The sequence below is a fragment of the Ovis aries genome, chromosome 11 (genome assembly GCF_016772045.2).
Source record: "Ovis aries strain OAR_USU_Benz2616 breed Rambouillet chromosome 11, ARS-UI_Ramb_v3.0, whole genome shotgun sequence".
NCBI lineage: Eukaryota > Metazoa > Chordata > Mammalia > Artiodactyla > Bovidae > Ovis > Ovis aries.
The window spans coordinates 19,274,032-19,293,818 of NC_056064.1; the positions used below are offsets into that span (position 1 = coordinate 19,274,032).

At 48.4% G+C, this 19,787-nt stretch overlaps 2 long non-coding RNA genes across 2 annotated transcripts; one reads left to right on the plus strand and one right to left on the minus strand.

The window, feature by feature from the left end:
* Positions 1 to 2,012: 2,012 nt before the first annotated feature.
* On the minus strand, positions 2,013 to 8,214 carry LOC132657332 (uncharacterized). Its single transcript, XR_009595323.1, has 2 exons — positions 7,618 to 8,214; positions 2,013 to 6,007 (listed from the first exon to the last, which is right to left on the minus strand). It is a non-coding gene; the product is annotated as an uncharacterized LOC132657332 (long non-coding RNA).
* Positions 8,215 to 10,540: 2,326 nt separating this feature from the next.
* On the plus strand, positions 10,541 to 16,767 carry LOC132657331 (uncharacterized). The gene is made up of 2 exons (XR_009595322.1): positions 10,541 to 10,708; positions 13,473 to 16,767. It is a non-coding gene; the product is annotated as an uncharacterized LOC132657331 (long non-coding RNA).
* The last annotated feature ends 3,020 nt before the right edge of the window (positions 16,768 to 19,787 follow it).

Below are 19,787 nucleotides of genomic sequence, written 5' to 3' on the forward strand. Positions count from 1 at the left end.
TTTAGTTCCTCCTCATGGGCTATAGGTAATATTCTGAGCCAAATCCTTTGTGCTGTTTTGCAGATATAGAAACCCCAACCACGTGGAAGGAGTTAACTGTAAGCTGCCCACAAGGACATAGAACCTGGAAACTTGATGTTGATTCCCGTTTACCTCACCACCCACCAGTCTGAAGACATCCATGAGCTAATCACATATCCTGCAACCCTCTCCCTCACCCTGCGTTTAAAACCCTTTCCCTGAAAGGCATCAGGGAGTTTGTGTGCTTTAAGCCATAGCTACCTGCATTCCTTGTTTGGTGCCTCCAATAAATGCTACACTGTCCTTCATCATAACCCAGGATCAGTAGACTGGCTTTACCAAATGTGAATGAGCTCTTAGTGAGTGGAGGTAAATCTGATCTAGATAGTGATGGATAGATTGGAAATTTGGATGATAATTTCAATGGAAAGATTACCTTCTTTAGCAATGGACTGGGGGATACAGATAGGGCATTATCTTTCCAGATCAATGCAGAGGAAAGAAAAGGAGGAGGAGGAAGGGTTTCATGCTTAGTTAAATATGAAGTCTTAATCCATTATCCCCGCCAAAGGCAGCCTGCCTGAATGTCAGCTACTGTTCTTTCTTATCTGTTTGACTTGGAGGTCTCCAGCACTTGTCAGGAACAGGTGGCAGGTGGGGTCATCTTCACTTGTGAGATGTGTATTCAAGATTCAAGAGTTTGACTACCATCTGGGCAGCTGAGAGGACCTGGTCCAGTTCCTTCCAAGGAGATTAAAGGGCAGTGTTTGCTCTTGGTGATTCCAAGCAGATGGTAGAAGACAACTGGGAACATTCCTTTGTTGAGTTGTAGCCAGATGTGTGAAGAAACTAGAATTCAGGATCCAGTCTACTTTGCAGGTATAAGACAAAACCTCAAAGACAATTAAGAGCACTAGAATCTAAGGTCTACAGAGGTGCAAGTATAATTATTCCATGAACAATCCACTTTCCCCAGCTCAAGAGTGGCTTCCAGAATACTCCTGCCCATTATGCCAACTCACCTGTTCAGTTCAGTCAGTTCAGTCACTCAGTTGTGTCCAACTCTTTGCGACCCCATGGACTGCAGCATGCCAGTCTTCCCTGTCTCTCACCAACTCCCGGAGCTTGCTCAAACTCACGTCCATCAAGTTGGTGATGCCATCCAACCATCTTTTCTTCTGTCGTCCCCTTTTCCGGCCTTCAACCTTTCCTAGCATCCGGGTCTTTTCCAATGAGTCAGCTCTTCACATCAGGTGGCCAAAGTATTGGAATTTCAGCTTCAGCATCAATCCTTCCAACGAACACTCAGGATTTCCTTTAGGATTGATTGACTGCTTTCTCCTTGCAGTCCAAGGGACTCTCAACTCACCTGCGTCCAGTACAAAGATGTAGGGCCTGAGGGGCATCATGAAGGAATATGTCCCATGTTGCCCGGGACCCAAAGTACACGTGCAGTGGAGAAAAGCAGGTCATTGGAAAGACAGAATGATCTTTCTACTTTCTCAGTAGAGAACATGTCCAATCTTCATCACATGAAGAAGCAGAGTATGAGGCCAAAAGAAGAAAGTCTTTTGGTGCCAAGATATTAGTTAATAAAAATAGTATTTTCCCAGATTTTTGTGATGTTTAGAGTATTTGTCAACAGCTTTGACTTGAATATGGTGCCCCGCCATCCACCCAATTCACATGACCACTGTCACCCATTGTGGCCCCCAGTAGTTTTTATTTTGGAGAAGGCAATGGCACCCCACTCCAGCACTCTTCCTGGAAAATCCCATGGATGGAGGAACCTGGTGGGCCGCAGTCCATGCGGTCGCTAAGAGTCAGACACGACTGAGCGACTTCACTTTCACTTTTCACTTTCATGCATTGGAGAAGGAAATGGCAACCCACTCCAGTGTTCTTGCCTGGAGAATCCCAGGGATGGGGGAGCCTGGTGGGCTGCCATCTATGGGGTCCCACAGAGTCGGTCACAATTGAAGCGACTTAGCAGCAGTAGCAGCAGCAGTTTTTATTTATGGAAGTGGTAATATTTTTCATTTATGGCAATGATGCAGGGCTTCTTTAAACACAACAAATGCCTATTAGTCGTTTAAAGGAAATTGGGAAGTAAGGCTGATTGGTCCCAAGGGAGTCACACAAGCCTGAAAGCACGTGCCTGCTTAATCAGCTGATAGGGCACAGATTCTTCCCCGAAGGAGGAAGTGTGACCGGATCGTGATGTTGAGCGTGCTGCATCCCCTGGGGCTGCAATTTCTTGTCCTCCTCACCCCTACTTCTGCCATCCAAGGAAAGGACATCTCCGACCCTCCAGAACCCAGCCCAAGGGCCGCCTCCTCTCTGAATGCTCTCAGGGCCTCGCAGGTCAGATACCGGAGGGCACAGATGGAATCTATGGGGTACTTGCTTTGTGTCAGGCATCAGCTAAGCGCCTTAGAAGCTTTAGCTCATTCAGTGCTCACAGCAGTCATGTAAAATAAGGCCCGGGATTAGCTGCTTCTCACAGAAGAGCAAATACCGAGGCTTAGAGAGTGGTGGTGGTGTTGTTCAATCACCAAGCAGTGTTCAACTCTTGGGACCCCATGGACTGTAGCCCACCAGGCTCCTCTGTCCCTGGAATTCCCAGGCAAGAATATTGGAATGCATTCAGATCTTCAGGTGATCTTCCTGACCCAGGGATGGAACCTGAGTCCCACATTCGGCAGGCAGATTCTTTACACTGAGCCACTTGGAAAACCTTTAGAGAGATGTAGGGGAGCAAATTTTGTCACCCCCAAATATGTGCTTTTGCTTTCCCATGAGGATTCATTTAAACTCTTTTTTTTTTTTTTTTTTTTTTGGCCTCAGAGCAAGCAGTATCTTAGTTCCCCTGACCAGGAATCAAAACTGTGGCCCTGCAGTGGAAGCGCAGGAACACACAGCCTTAGCCACAGGAAAACCAGGGAAGTCCCCAGGCTGATTCTTTTTCAGAAATGGAAGACCCAAAGTTTTCCTGAAGTTGTTCAGCCACTCAGTTGTGTCTGACTCTTTGAGATCCCAAGGATTGCAGCACGCCAGGCTTCCCTGTCCTTCACCATCTCCCAGAGCTTGCTCAGACTCATGTCCATTGAGTTGGCGATGCCATCCAACTCTCTCATCATCTGTTGTCCCCTTCTCCTCCTGCCACTCAATGCCAGAAAGAATGTAGGTAAAGGGTCTGTTCCAGAAATAGAGCCATGACCAGTGATATCTATGGAAGAACACAGGTGAGGTGTGGTGGGGGAACCTGGAAGAGCCTCGAGATTGGAGTCGCCTCTGTGCCCAGCAAGCACTTATTTACCAAACATTTGTTTTTCTGTGCATAGCCTTCCTCCTCATTGAAGTCCCTAGACATTACCCTCAACAGTCCCTGGTGTCTTTAGCTGAGAGTGGCGTTTAAGGTGAGGGCTTTGACTCTTTTGTTGGGTTAGTTCTTCTGTATCTCTCACTTGTATATGTGTTATTAAACCCTTGTTAGATTTTTGTCCTGCTAATCTGTTTCATGTCAATTCGTTTCTTAGACCAGCCAGAAGAACCTAGTCAGGTACAGGAAAATTTCTTCCTTCTCCAACATCCATGTTGTGTCAGAATTTCCTTCCCTTTATTTATTTATTTATTTATTTTTTTCTGGCTGTGCTGCGCAGAGTGTGAGATCTTAGTTTCCTGACCAAGGATTAAACTCACACCCTTGGCGGTAAATGGGCAGAGTCCTAACCACTTGACCAGCAAGTAATTCCCAGAATCCCCTTCCTTTCCATGACTGAGTGACATCTCATTGCATGTACAGACCACATTTCACTTCTCTGGTCATCCATGATAGACTCTTGGGCAGCTTCTATCGCATGGCTGCTGTAAATAATACCACGAACACGGGTCTACATACATCTCTTCAAGTCCCTGCTTTCCCTTTTTCAGGGTATACACCCAGGAGGGGAGTTTTTGGATCATACGGGAATTCTATGTTTAGTTTTTGGAGGAATCTTCGTACTGTTTGTTGTCCATCTCAGCCTATGCACAGTAATGCTAGCCATTCAGGAATACCTGGGGCCTTCACGGGGGCCATTACCACTGGTGGGAGCGGCAAAAAGCCTTTCCCCAGCGGGAGACCAAGTTGTGGCTGAACAGGACCTTGGAGTTCCTTTTACAGTTGCAAGACACAGATTAGCAACTATCATCACGGAGCCCAAGGATTATTACCCTCAGGGCCTGAGGGCCACACAGCGACGATGGGCAGTGGAGAGGAGAGGGAGCGAGCACAGACCTGGAGTTCTGCCTTTTTTGGGATCCGAGGGTGGGGTTCCTTGAACCCCAAATAAAAACCAAATATCAGTAACCTCAAACATGCAGATGACACCATCCTTAAGGCAGAAAGCAAAGAGAAACTAAAGAGCCTTTTGATGAAAGTGAAACAGGAGGGTGAAAAAGTTGGCTTAAAACTCAGCATTCAGAAAACGAAGATCATCGCATCTGATCCCATCACTTCATGGCAAATAGAGGGGGAAACAATGGAAACAGTGACAGATTTTCTCTCCTTGGGCTCCCAGATCACTGAAGATGGTGACTGCAGCCATGAAATTAACAGACATTTGCTCCTTGGAAGAAAAGCTAGGACAAACATAGACAGCATATTTAAAAGCAGAGACATTACTTTGCTGACAAAGGTCTGCATAGTCAAAGGTATGGTTTTTCCAGTAGTCATGCATGGATGTGAGAGTTGGACTACGAAGAAAGCTGAGCACTGAAGAATTGATGCTTTTGAACTGTGGTGTTGGAGAAGACTCTTGAGAGCGCCTTGGACTGCAAGGAGATCCAACCAGTCAATCCTAAAGGAAATCAGTCCTAAATTGAAGGCAAGAGGAGAAGGGGATGACAGAGGATGAGATGGTTGGATGGCAACACTGAGTCAATGGACAAGAGTTTGAGCAAGCTCCGGGAGTTGGTGATGGACAGGGAAGCCTGTCCAGCTGTAGTCTGTGGGGTTGCAAAAAGTCGGACTGAGTGACTGAACTGAACTGAGCTGAATTAAAGGGTGGGGTGCTCAGGCAGGAGCCAGGGGGCGGGAAGAGACATTTGAGTTCTCTCACATGATTATCTAGGTTCCCCAAGATTTTCTAGAAACCAGAACTTCATGGGCTAGGCTGGCCTGGCGCCTTGCATTGAAGCTGTCTCCAGCTGGAGATGTTTATTCAAAATGTGTCTTTGAAAGGATGCTTGAGCAAAGAGAGGCTTAATGCTAGGCCCTTAGGGTCAGGCACAGCCCTGCGTTTCCCATCACAGCCTCACCACTTAACATTCCCAGAGCTAGGCTGCTGGACGAGATTTCAGGTTGTAAACAGCTGTGTCATCACCACCCGGACCGAGCTCCAGACATCCTCAGCACCCAGATGGCTCCTGCAGGTCCCTCATAGTTGGCTCCCACACGAGTAACCACTTTTCTGATTGGTTGTTGGATTTTATGTCATCAAAATGCTCCCAGCCTGTGCTCAGCTGTGTCTGGCTCATGGGCTCAACCGTGAGGTTCGTTGATGACCTTGCCTGTATCCTCAGTCCCTTTTTATTGCAGAGGGCTAGTACGCTGTAGGTATATCACCATTCATTTTTCCTTTCTCCGACTTGGAAACAGCGGTGTGCTTCCAGTGCGGGGCTGTGATGAGTGACGCTGTTATGCACGTGTGCATATGCTCCCGTATCTCTTGGGTAAATATCTAGGAGCAGAAGAGTCAGGACACAGGAGAGGTAGAGGTCTGACCTTATTATGACCCACCAACATGTTTTCAATACTGTTGTTTTACACTCCAACCTGCAGTGAATGAGTTCCAGATGCTGTGTATCCCAGTCAATGAGGAAATAGTCCCTGCTGCCCTGGCGTCCAAGAGGATTGCAAAGAATGTGTCCTTCTTTTCCTCTTATTGCTCCAGCTGTGTCTTCTGCATCTTAAATCCACTTGAATTCCGGTAGATCCAGGGATCTGCTTGGGATGGAGGGTAGATAGAGGAAGCAAGTGGGCTCAGTCTATAGGAACACCTCAAAGAAGTCAGTCTTTGCAAATTCTGGGGCACCCAGGTAAGTGCCAGAAGGGAGAGAGGTGCGGACCCATGTGCGGACCTAGGGACACCTGCTCCCCCTCAGTGCCTGTAGGATGTCAGCTGCCTGTCCGGGCTGGACCCTAGGGCCCTGTCCTTAGGGCACGGTGGGACCCACTTGACATCATGGAAGTCTATCGTCGTTATGTCTTTCCTCCCCACCCTGCATCCTTACCCAGCTGATCCGGAGTCTCTGGTTCAGTTAATCATTTCCTTTAACAAGGTGCTCGCGCCCATTAAAAACAGTTTATTCAATACATTGCACCCACTGTCATGTCACTTGAAATTTCATATTATGTCTGAGACCTCTCTGCTCCCCATTCTAAAGCCCAGATTTAAGAGAGAGAAGAGAGAAATTCATAGAGAGGGGGGATCAGAAGCTCCCAGAACATCATTGTACACAAGGATAAGGGAACCTCCAGTATGAGGTTTTCTATTTGTACGACATTTCTTTCTACATGATAATGTTTATATGTGAGGAATAGAATTTTAAAGGGGAGGAAGATCACTTTAAGAACCAAAGTAGCCTCATATGGCTCAGGCTGCCACTAATGAGCTGTGTGACCTTGGGCATGACCCATAGAGTCTCTGAGCCTCAGTTCCCCTGTCTGCAAAATGGGTATAAGCAGGCCTTCCCAGGAGCACTGTCATCCCATACACAGGCAGGTCCCATCACTCGGGCTTGTTGTCTGGACATTCATGACACAGCCACTCGCTCAGGGGCAGTGTCTTCTAGAAGCTCGCTGTGGTGTGCATGTGGTGAGGATTCCTGAACATACATGAACCTCTATGAACTATCTAGTCTCGGATCAGAGAGCAGGAGGAGAGCAGAGAGAAAGGGTCCTGGCTGAGGAGCACCCACTTCCACTCTCAGCCCTCCTCCCTGCCTTTCTCCTCTTCTCTAAGCCCACATCGTCTTACTCCTGGCTCGTCCCCATTGGAGAACTGCTGCGTCGTTTTGGATTCTGTATCTCGTTATGTCCTCTCCTCTCAGGGCCTCATCACTCAGCGTGCAAAGTGGCAGTGGGCACAGAGGTGGTGGAGAGGTGCCCTTCGTGGACACCCAGGCTGCCTATGAGAATCCAGTGAGTTCCCGGGCTGGGGGCAGCCTCAGCGGGCGGGAAGCAGCAGCTCTGGGGCTCTGAGGAAACAGCTCCTGCTGGTGACTGGGGGTTGGGGGAGGGTGGCGTCCTAAAGAAAACACAAGGACAGATACGCCAGCTAGGGCAACCTTACCCACTTGTGCCCCACCCCCGTGTCCCAGGTGTCACTCTGGGTTGGAGCGGGTGTGGAGCGCATGTTTGTGCCTGTGACACACGTTTCCTGAGCTCTCTCCAGGTGCCTCTCCTGTTCTAGGTGCTCAGAGGAGCAAGAAGGACCTACGTAACAACTAGGAAGGAGTTGCTGGGGTTTTTTTTATTGTTTTGCATGAAGGGAGAGGCAAGCAGAGCCTCTGGGAGAGTAACAACTCACCATGGCAGCAAAGGGTACTTACCTTAAGAAGTCCTCCCTGGGTTCAGCCACTTAATAACTGGGTGACCTCAAGCAAATGGGCCTCAGTTTCTGTATCTGTATAATGGGGATAATCCTCCAGTCACCGCCCAGGGCTGGGGGGAAGATTAGTGACTTAGTCCATTAAGAGAACTTGAATGGTGTCTACCCCACCGTGGATGCCACAGAGGTGTTTTAAATTGTCAGGAGTCTGCGGACAGCAAGGAAGCCCTCCTGAGGAGGTGTCAGCCTGCTGAGAGCAAGGCAGGGCGGGTCAAGGGTCAGGGGTCAGGGAAGCAGGTGCCCCTGCGCTGTGGGGGCACAAATGGCTGCCTTTTTGCTTCCTTTGTGAAGGCACTGTCTTAGGAAGCCTTGCTTAAACCAGGGTTCCCCAAACCCCAGCCCACAGACTGGTATTGGTCTCTGGCCTGTTAGGAACCAGGCTGCACAGCAGAAGTTGGGTGGCAAGAGAGTTAGAAAAATTTTTTGTGTATTTCCAGCCACTCCCCATCACTCCCATCCCCACGAGCTTAGAAACATTGTCTCCCATGATACCAGAACCTGCTACCAAAGGTTGGGGACAGCTGGTTTAAATCCTTATCATCCCCATATCATACACATAAAACTGAGTTTTATAGAGGTAGACGCAACTTGGCAAAGGTCCCTAGAGAGCAAGTGGCTGAGGAAGGAGGTGCCCACAGAGACAGCCCTGGGAGAGGAAGAGGCGGGCAGGCGGCAGCAGCCCAGGTCCCAGGAGGTTGCTATGCTCTCTGTGTCCTGGCCCGGCCCTGCAGTAGGTGCCTTTTCCGGCCTCAGCTTCCTGAGAGGCTGGACAGGTGGGCTGATGGAGCCCTTCACAGGTGGGGGTGGAAGGGGGGCAGCAAGTGCTGGGGGGCTGCTGAAGCTCACACTCAAGCCCACAAAGAGAAGGAGGCGGGCCCACTGACCACTGTGTTCTCCCCGAAGCCCCTGTCCTGCACAGGGATGATAGCAGGGGGTCTCCAGGATGGATATAAGGTCACCATCATCGGGACCTTTCTTCCCTCAGACAAAAACAGGTACCGGAAATTGTGGTGTCTCTCAGCCTCACCCCTAAGGGAGCCACAGTGCTCTCAGCTCAGAAGGGTCCCCCCAGCATCCTCTGAGCACCCACATCTGGCTCAGAGGAAGGCCCGGCCCTGCCAGCAATGCTCGGCACCCCTGCCCCCTGTCCACAGCATCCAGGGCACCGTTAAGCAGACTCCCCAGAGAAAGAGGGGAATGGAGGCTCACGGTCTAGGGAGGAAGCAGGCCAGCCCAGAGGAAGAAGTTCGAGGACTGAACTTCATACACGATGGCCCAGCGTCGCAGACACATCAACTTCCTTCCTTCCTACAGCTGCCTGCATCGACTTCGGGAACCTCGTGTGGGCTGACCCAGAAACATTTAAACTTGCCTCACAGTTGTAATTTGGTCTCTTTCAGTTTCAAGATCATTTCTGGAAAATGCTAAGCCAATTCAAAACATTAGTATCTCAGCTCTGTTTCCCATCTCCCTCCTTCCCAAGGTGGGCTGTCTGGGAACTGAGAACTTGCACATATTCTCAGAGCTGGGAGGGGTCCTCAGGTGTTCCCAAGGAGCTCTGCTGAGCTCTGGGGGGCTGGGAGGCCTGGGGCCTGTGCCTAGTTTGGGTGGGGTTCTCATGGGCTGCACCCTGAGGTCCACAGTTCCCACAGGAGCCCCTCTGGACATGTGGCCTATCTTGCAAGCCTCTCTGTGCAATCTCAGCTGGCTTCTGCCCTCACTGGTCCTCTCATCACTTTGCATGGGGCTCAGGACCTTCTGGATCCCTCCAGGCCCCTCCCCCACAGCCCTACCTCTGCACCTGGAATCTGGATGATTTCCTCTACCACTGCCTCCCCTGCCAGGTGACACAGCCACACTGACCATGGGACTCTGAGAGCTCTGCATGCACCCAGGGGACTCGGAGGGAAGTGAGGCACCCAGGCCCCCAGAAACCTTCCCAGCAGGGGAATCGGCCCCTTGACTCTGAACTTCCATCCCTCTCTCTCTCTCCCTCTGCTGACCCTTCCTCCCAGCACAGGACGGCTTTCTACTCCCACTCTGTCTAATAGAGCCTGTCTCTACCTCCGAGGGTCCCCTTTCTGGTGGGAGCTGTTGTTCTCTCCTTCCCGGGGACGGAATTTTCAAAGGAACACAGCAATGAAGCTGGGGGACTGCAAAGGGAAAATGACCCCCAGAGATATTTCAGAAACACTCTTCATTTTAAGAGGAGTAGGAACTTAGATTTTCTTGTTCTAGGATCACCAAGAGCTTCCTTTCCTTTTGGTTTTTCCAGAGGCAGCAGCTAGGTTCAGCTTTAAGCCAGCTCCCATGGGGCCTGCTGGTTGAGTGCTTACAGAGTGTCCCAGTGTTGAGGACAGCATCCAGAACTTGCCCCCTTAAGTAAGAAAGCAAACAGGTTCTCAGGAATTCCCTGGTGGTCCAGTGATTAAGACTCCACGCTCCCAGTGGAGAGGGCGCAGGTTCCATCCCTGACTGGGAGACTGACGTCTTGCAAGCCAAGCCACAAAAAATATAAACCGAAACAAAACACAGGATCTCCAGGCAGAATATCCATCAAGGGCCACCCATGGGTGTGGTCCAGCACCTAGCCCTGTGGGGAGGACGTGGGGGCGAGGCATCTGTCTGACTTCCGTGTGTTAGCTAGGGAGCCTGAGTGACCCCAGGAAGCTGCGAAACATAGAGGTACTGGGTTCAGGCAAGGTGGTGGAAGTCAGACCCTCACTCCCTGGAGAAACTCAGATTGGACGGACTTGATTTGGAAACATGAGTGAGTGCCAACTGGGAAAAGGCAAAACAAACATTTACTGTGCCCCCTCCCTGATAGCTCAGCAAATAAAGTTTACGCCTGCAACGTGCGAGACACGAAAGACACGGGTTCCTTCCCTTGCTTGGAGAGAGGCCCTGGTGGAGGAAATGGCAACCCACTCCAGTATTCTTGCCTGAAAAACCCCATGGACAGAAGAGCCTGGCAGGCTACAGTCCAAAGGATCTCAAAGAGTTGGACAGGACTGATTGACTACGCATGCTTGGTGAGTCAGGTCCCTTGGAAGCTCCTTTTGTGTTCACGCTTCTTATAGTCACGGCTATACTCAGAGAAAATTGAGACGTGAGGGGCTTTCTCAGAGGAGAGTTGAGAATAAGTGTTACTTGCTCGGGAGCATACTTGGGCTGCCTCAGTCATCATTCCCGAAGGAAGGCAGTCACCCCCTCTCTGGGTGAGGCAGCTTCAGGATAGCAAGGTCACTGCAAGTGACAAAGAGTGCAGCGCTGGGGTCAGGGTCCAGGCCTGCTGACCTCACTCAGGTCAGGTGGACACACAACAGCCTCCACTGAAGGGCAGACACACACTCTGAGATCCCAACACCTGGAGACCTAGTGTTTATTGTGTCTCCTTTAGACACCATCTCTGTAGGTGTCCCATCAATGCACCTGTTCCTTCTATTTGTCCTCTTCTTTATCAGCTGAGCAGACCTGGGCTGGCCTCCAGTGAACCGCCACTTGTCCCCAAAGACTCTCATAACCAGGCACATCTCTCCCCTTCCATCTTGGACACAAATTTCTTTACCCATTCCCTCCTTATTTTTCGAAAACCACACTCTAAGGGCAAACTGTGGTAACTGCACAAAAACACACTAAATGCAATTAGGTAGACAAAAGCGATGGCAGCAAACCAGGCGCGGCACCAACCAGCCAACGCAGATTGCTCACAGGTTCCCAGACGGGTGCCAGTCAAAGTGCGAGCACCTCCTGTTCCCGCCCTTGGCAGTCAGCCAGCACACTGTCTGATTTCCCACCATCCAGGTTTGCTGCGGGCTTTCAAACCAGCAACAATGACATTGTCTTCCACTTCAACCCTCAGTTTAAACATAACAGGTGTGTGGTCTGCAACACAAGGCAAGAAGGGAAATGGGGGACTGAGGTGAGGATCTGGGAGGTTCCTTTCCAGAGGGAAGGTCCTTTGAGCTCTGCTTCCACTAACAGAGCTCGGAGTTCAAGGTAAGTTGGAACTCTCCTCTCTTCGCTTCAGCTGCCTGTCCCCCAGCTCAGTCAGGCCCATTGAGCAGTCTTTAAATAGTCACGTGAGCAACACCTTTGTACAGAAAAGAGGACCATTTCCTTGTAAGGCTGCATTCCCCTTACACATCTTCACCTGCATCTGTGAAGGTACACCTGTTCCTTTTTTTACTCTGGAAATAAGCACGGGATAAATCACCACAGTGCTTTTTGGCCTCCGGAGTCTAATGTTCAAACTATTTCCGTTCCTCTGCTCTAGCCCTTCTCCCAGGTCAGGTCCCTGGGAACATTTGTTTTTCTGTTACATTGTTGCTTAGTTCTGCAGGGCATTGCACATTGCTTTTGCAAGCAGAGGTGTCTCTGGGCTTGGGGAGACGGGAGGGGAGCTGGCCATTCATCTCTTCCCATTCTCCATCCCCTATCCTGGTTAGGTGGCCGTGTGGTTCTAGAAAGAACCCAGGCTTGGAAATAAAACTGAATCCGGTTTGAGTCTCCTGTTCTGACATTCTCATCGGCTGGGAGATCTCAGAAATGACTTCACCTCTCCCGTCCTCGGTTTGCTCACCTGTGGAAGGAGCATGGTCTGCTGTCCCAGGGGTTTTCGTGTGAGTTCGATGAGGCACTCTACATCAGGGGGCACAGAATAGTCTGTCTGGGTCACAGCTGAGTCTATTTGACCCTCTCTGTGTTTTCAAATTCTTGAATGTCTACAATTCATAAAGGGCAGAATGTCACAGAGCATCAAGCTGAGCTCCCTGAGTCATACAGCGAATTCCCAGGGGCTATCTATTTTACTTATGGTAATGAGGGATGGGAGATGAGAGGGAGGTTCAAGAGGGAGGGGTCATATGCATACCTATGGCTGATTCTTGTTGATGTATGGCAGAAATCAACACAGAAACCAGCAATATTGCTTTACAATATTTTAAAGGAATTATCCTCTAATTAAAATTAAATAATTTTTTTTTTTAAAGAAAAGGTCAGGAGCTGTTTTGCAAGATGAAAAATTCTAGAGCTACAGGGTGGTTTGTTGGCTCCCCGTCTATAGGAGTCAACTTCACATCGCTAGACTGTACAGTTAAAATACTAAAGATGGTCAGTTCTTTGTGATGTGCATTTCACCACCATTTAGGGGGGAAAAAAAGGTCAGAGAGATTGCTTCTTCCTCCTGAGGATGGAGAGAGCCCAGGAGGCACCTCCAGGGTGCTGACAAGAAAATTCCAAACTGGCTGATTAAGACTACATTTCTGGGGAAGGTGGAAGCTGTAAGTAGGCCAGGTATTACATCCAGGTTTGGTATCAAAGGCTTTAGCAAAAGTGTCTTCATTTTGACCTTGTGGTTTTCTCTTTAAATATTCCCCACTTTTGAGCAAACTCTCAGGTTAACCAAGAGATAAGGCATTGGCGTTACTCTCAATAACTGATCTGGAGTCCCCATCGCTTTGTTGACCTCTGATATGGTATTCAGTGGTCATGATGTTTTTGTTTAATTTCCGTGACATTTGTAACGGAGCAGGGCCAATGGAGGCTTCCTGTGACAGACCCACCCCTACCTCCCTGTCTGTAGTAAAAATGTTAGCCTCCTAGGCCTTTCCCAAGTCCAAGGAAAAAAATTTAATTGAAAAAGTGAGAAAAGTGCAGAAACGGAGGAAAACAGTCAAATAGGTCAAAATGACAATAGTTTAGCCACTAAACATGGTCTGTGTGTTTAGCTCCTTTAGTTCTTCCTCAGGGGCGATACATAATATTCTGAGCCAAATCCTCTGTGTTGTTTTGCAGACGTAGAAACCTCCACTAGGTGGAAGGAGCTATCTCTACGCCACCCACACCCATGTAGACCTCAAACAGGCTGGAACCAGAAGCTTGATGACACTGACTCCCATTACCTCTCCACTGTCAACTACAAATTGTCACTTACCAAGAGCATTGTCAAGGATGGAACAGCAAAGGCGTTTGCCATCTGCCTCTACGGAGAGAAAACCCCATGCTGCCGATGACCTTCAACAACCCTGAGGGAGTGCAGGGTGGAGGGAGGCACTCTGTGCTCCAGGGAATCAGGTGGGACAGGTCTTCAGATAGTTGGATGCTTTTAGGAACTGCTACTGCTACTGCTAAGTCACTTCAGTCGTGTCCAACTCTGTGTGACCCCATAGATGGCAGCCCACCAGGCTCCCCCATCCCGGGGATTCTCCAAGCAAGAACACTGGAGTGCGTTGCCATTTCCTTCCCCAATGCATGAAAGTGAAAAGTTAAAGTGAAGCCGCTCAGTCGTGTCCGACTCTTAGCAACCCCATGGACTGTAGCCTAGCAGGCTCCTCCACCCAAGGAATTTTCCAGGCAAGAGTACTGGAGTGGGCTGCCATTGCCTTCTCCGCTTTTAGGAACAGATTTTATTATCTCAATGCTTGCATCTCCTCATATCTAGGGAGGGAAGTCGCTCAGTCGTGTCTGACTCTTTGTGACCTCATGGGCTGTAGCCTACCAGGCTCCTCCATCCATGGAATTTTCCAGGCAAGAGCACTGGAGTGGGTTGCCATTTCCTCCTCCAGGGGATCTTCCTGACCCAGGGATTGAACCTGGGTCTCCCACGTTGCAGGCAGGAGCTTAACCATCTGAGCCACCAGGAAGCCCTATGTCTAGAGAAGCACTAACCCCCTTCATGGTGACATCAGATCCTCATGACTAACAAAAAGCCTTTTGTAAAATGAGTGTTTCATGGTATTGAATCCCTCTTCACCAAAACCTTACGTATTGACCTTTTCCCACTGCCGCTTTGGAGCAGTCTCTCAGAGCTATCTGCATGGCAGATAAAGATGGAGAAGCTCTATACAGTCAGCAAAAACAAGACCGGGAGCTGACTGCGGCTCAGATCATGAACTCCTTATCGCCAAATTCAGACATAAATTGAAGAAAATAGGGAAAACCAGTAGACCATTCAGGTATGACCTAAATTAAATTCCTTATGCTTATACAGTGGAAGTGAGAAGTAGATTTAAGGGACTAGATCTGATAGACAGAGTGCCTGATGAACTTTGGATGGAGGTTCATGACATTGTACAGGAGACAGGAATCAAGACCATCCCCATGGAAAAGAAATGCAAAAAAGCAAAATGGCTGTCTGGGGAGGCCTTACAAATAGCTGTGAAAAGAAGAGAAGCAAAAGGCAAAGGAGAAAAGGAAAGCTATAAGCATCCGAATGCAGAGTTCCAAAGAAAAGCAAAAATATAAGGAAGCCTTCCTCAGCAAACAATGCAAAGAAATAGAGGAAAACAACAGAATAGGAAAGACTAGAGATCTCTTCAAGAAAATTAGAGACACCAAGGGAACATTTCATGCAAAGATGGGCTCAATAAAGGACAAAAATGGTACGGACCTAACAGAAGCAGAAGATATTAAGAAGAGGTGGCAAGAATACACAGAAGAACTGTACAAAAAAGAGCTTCATGACCCAGATAATCACGATGGTGTGATCACTCATCTAGAGCCAGACATCCTGGAATGTGAAGTCAAGTGGGCCTTAGAAAGCATCACTATGAACAAAGCTATTGGATGTGATGGAATTCCACTTGAGCTAGTTCAAATCCTGGAAGATGATGCTGTGAAAGTGCTGCACTCAATATGCCAGCAAATTTGGAAAACTCAGCAGTGGCCACAGGACTGGAAAAGGTCAGTTTTCATTCCAATCCCAAAGAAAGGCAATGCCAAAGAATGCTCAAACTACTGCACAATTGCACTCATCTCACACACTAGTAAAGTAATGTTCAAAATTCTCCAAGCCAGGCTTCAGCAGTACGTGAACTGTGAATTTCCAGATGTTCAAGCTGGTTTTAGAAAAGGCAGAGGAACCAGAGATCAAATTGCTAACATCCCCTGGATCATTGAAAAGCAAGAGTTCCAGAAAACATCTATTTCTGCTTTATTGACTATGCCAAAGCCTTTGACTGTGTGGATCACAATAAACTGTGGAGAATTCTGAAAGAGATGGGAATACCAGAGCACCTGACCTGCCTCTTGAGAAACCTGTATGCAGGTCAGGAAGCAACAGTTAGAACTGGACATGGAACAACAGACTGGTTCCAAATAGGAAAAGGAGTACATCAAGGCTGTATATTGTCACCCTGCTTATTTAACTTCTATGCAGAGTACATCATGAGAAATGCTGGACTGGAAGAAGCACAAGCTGGAATCAAGATTGCCAGGAGAAATATCAATAACCTCAGATATGACACCACCCTTATGGCAGAAAGTGAAGAGGAACTAAAGAGCCTCTTGATGAAAGTGAAAGAGGAGAGTGAAAAAGTTGGCTTAAAGCTCAACATTCAGAAAACGAAGATCATGGCATCTGGTCCCATCACTTCATGGGAAATAGATGGGGAAACAGTGAAAACATTGTCAGACTTTATTTTGGGGGGCTCCAAAATCACTGCAGATGGTGATTGCAGCCATGAAATTAAAAGACACTTACTCCTTGGAAGGAAAGTTATGACCAACCTAGATAGCATATTCAGAAGCAGAGACATTACTTTGCCAACAAAGGTCTGTCTAGTCAAGTCTATGGTTTTTCCAGTGGTTGTGTATGGATGTGAGAGTTGGACTGTGAAGAAAGCTGAGTGCTGAAGAATTGATGCTTTTGAACTGTGGTGTTGGAGAAGACTCTTGAGAGTCCCTTGGACTGCAAGGAGATCCAACCAGTCCATTCTGAAGGAGATCAGCCCTGGGATTTCTTTGGAAGGAATGATGCTAAAGCTGAAACTCCAATACTTTGGCCACCTCGTGTGAAGAGTTGACTCATTGGAAAAGACTCTGATGCTGGGAGGGATTAAGGGCAGGAAGAGAAGGGGATGACAGAGGATGAGATGGCTGGATAGCATCACCGACTCAATGGACATGAGTCTGAGTGAACTCTGGGAGTTGGTGATGGACAGGGAGGCCTGGTATGCTGCGATTCATGGGGTCGCAAAGAGCCGGACACGACTGAGAGACTGAACTAAACTGAACTGAACTCACAGCTATCTGAGATGGTGCCTCCCAGGCTATAATCCTCATTTTGCCCCAAATAAAACTTAACTCACAACTCTCATTTGTACATCTTTTTTCAGCCAACACCACCAATCAGAAGATATCCATGAGCTGATCATGCCCCACTGAACCCTCTACCTCACCCTGTCTTTAAAACCTGTTCCTGAAAGCCATGGGAGCGTTCAGGCCTTTCAAGCGTTAGCTGTCTGGACTCCTTGCTTGGCGCCTGCAATAAATGCTGTGCTTTCCTTCCCTGCCACCCAGTGTCAGTAGATCGGCTTTACTGCAGGTGGGTGAGCTCTTAGCGAGCAGAGGTGAATCTGATCTAGTTACAGGTGGATTGGAAACTTAGATGATAAATTCAGTTCAAAGATTACCTTCCTTAGCAATGGCTTGGGGGATTTAGATGAGGGTATTGTCTTTCCAGGTCAATGCTGGAGGAAAGGAAAGGGAAAAGGAGAAAGGGTCTCATGCTTAATTAAAGAGTTGACTCATCATCTTGGGCAGAAGCAGTTTACCTGAATGTTAGCTACTCTTCCTCCTCAATTTGGTTCAAGGTCTCCAACATTCGTACAGCACCAGGTATCGGGTGGGGTCTTCTTCACTTGTGAGATGTGTATCCAAGGTTCAAGTTCCTGGAGCTTGACTGCCATCTGGGTAGTTGGGACGACCTGGTACAGTCCCTTCCAAGGAGGTTAAAGGGGAGTCTTTGCTCCTAGTGGTGTCAAATCTCCTGATGGAAGATAACTGGGACTCAGTTTGGTGAGTCACAGCCAAACTAAGTGCTTTCCAGCCTCAGCTCAATCAATGCTCATGACAATCATATCAAATAAGGCCTGCAATAGGCTACATCTTGCAATGATGAAAGACTGAATCAGTGTAGGGAAGCAAAATTTGCCATCCCAAAATGCATCACTTGGGCATAAGGATTCATTTAGGCTGAATCTTTTTAAGAACCTGAAGACCTGAAGATTTTCTTGTTACTCCCCCTCAACTGAAGCAAAGAATGTAGATAAAGGACCTGTTCCAATAATAGAGCCGTGACCTACGATATTTACAGAACATGGGCGAGGTGTGCAGGGTTTCACCTGTACAGATCAGAGTTCACTCTGCACCCAGCAAGCACTTATTTGCCAAGCATTTGCTTATCTGGCTTCTTCCTCATTGAAATCCCAACCATTACCCTCAACATTCTCTTCTGTCTTAGCTCAAGGTGGTATTTAAGGTGAGGGCTTTGGCCATTTTGGTGAGTTAGTTCTTCTGGGTCTCTCCCGTGTATATGTGTTATTAAACTTTTGTTAGATTTTCTCCTGTTAATCTGTCTCCTGTCAATTTAATTCTTAGACTGGCCAGAAGAACCTAGAGGGGTAGAGGAAAATTTCTTCCTTCCTCAACATTATCAAAGTCCACATGTGCTGAAACCTGGGTCAGAATTCCCCTCCTTTCAAGGCTGAATGAGATTGCATTGTATGTTTGGACCACGTTTTGCTTATCTAGCCATCCATGATAGACACTTGGGCTGGTTCTGTCTCTTGGCTGTTGTAAATAATACCATGAACATGGGTGTCCCAACATCTCAAGTCCCTGCCTTCAGTTCTTTAGGGTTTATACCCAGAAGTGGAATTGCTGGATCATATTGTAATGCTATGTTGAGTTTTTAGAGGAACCGCCATACTGTTTTGTGACATCCGTCTCAGCCTACGCATGGTGATGCTGTCAGTTTAGGAACATCTGGGGGCGCTCACATGGGTCTTTAGAACCTGTGGGAGCCCCCAGGTCATTAGCCCAGCTGGAGCCAGTGCAGTGGCTAGACTGGCCCTTGTGGTTCTTACTCCTGTTACAGGATGCAGCTCAGCAACAACCATCTGGGAGCTTTGAAAAAAAAAAAGGATTATTATTCTCAAGTCCTGAGGGCGACATACGGAGATCATCCAAACAGGAGGTGGGAGTGGGGGCCCTTACTAGGGTCCAAGGTTGGGGTGGTTAAGCAGGGACCAAGGAGCAGGAAGAGACATGTGGGGCCCCACACATGGTTACCTAGGTACCCCCAAAGCTTCCCAGGAAGGAGAATGTCATGGGTGAGGCCAGACTGGGTGCTTACTTAGAAGTTGTCATACAGCTGGTAATGTGTTTACACAAGATGGGTATCTTCGAAATAGATGCTTTGACAATCAGAGGCTTAACGCCAGGCCCTTCGGATCAAGCACATATACCACACTTCCCATCACCACCTCCCCATTAAATATTCCCACCCACAGCACAAAAGGCCTCCTTCCTCCACATCCTCATCAATACTTGTCAGTTTCTGGCTTTTCAAGAGTGTGAGGTTGCCGACACATTTAGAACAGATCCTACCATCTACGATGCAGAGAACGGAGAGCCTCAGACAAGTGTCTGGACTTTGAATAATGGAGCTCTGAGGGCTGCCTCTCACCTCCTTAAGACCAAAGCCAGGCCCTGGGAACAAGTCTCAGTGACTGCACGGTGATGCCAGGCCGCTGAGGTCAACCGTGCCAGGCACTGGGTCTTGGAGACGCCTCCCTACTATCTCCATCACCTGAAAACCCATTGGCCTTCGTGTTGGCTGTTGCCCCTCCCTGCAGGGCAGGAGCAGAGGACCCTGGGCTCTCCTTTGGGGCTGGACTTCCTGGGACTCACCTCCAAGCCACCTAGCAATGCCAAAGTGAGTCCTTCCTGGAACTCTAGCTGTCCTTGTGTCTGCCTGGGCCCTGGGAGGTGTTTTGTGTTTTTTTTTAATATATCTAAAAATGAAAACAGAACTTTATTGAGATATGATTCAGGTAAATCCACAGACCCTAGTCTGCTGGATGAGTTTTTATGTTGTAAACAGCTGTGTGGCCACCACTGAGGTCAACCTCTAGGACATTTCCAGCACCCAGATGACTCTTCAGGGTCCTTCTCAGTTGGTGCCTCCACAGGTCATCACTATTCCGACCAGATGTTGGGTTTTGTGTCATCAAAATGCTCCCAGCCTGTGCTCATTTGTTTCTGGCTCCTGTGCTCAGCTGTGAGTTTCAGTGATGAACTTGCTTGTATCTTCAGTCCCTTTTTGTT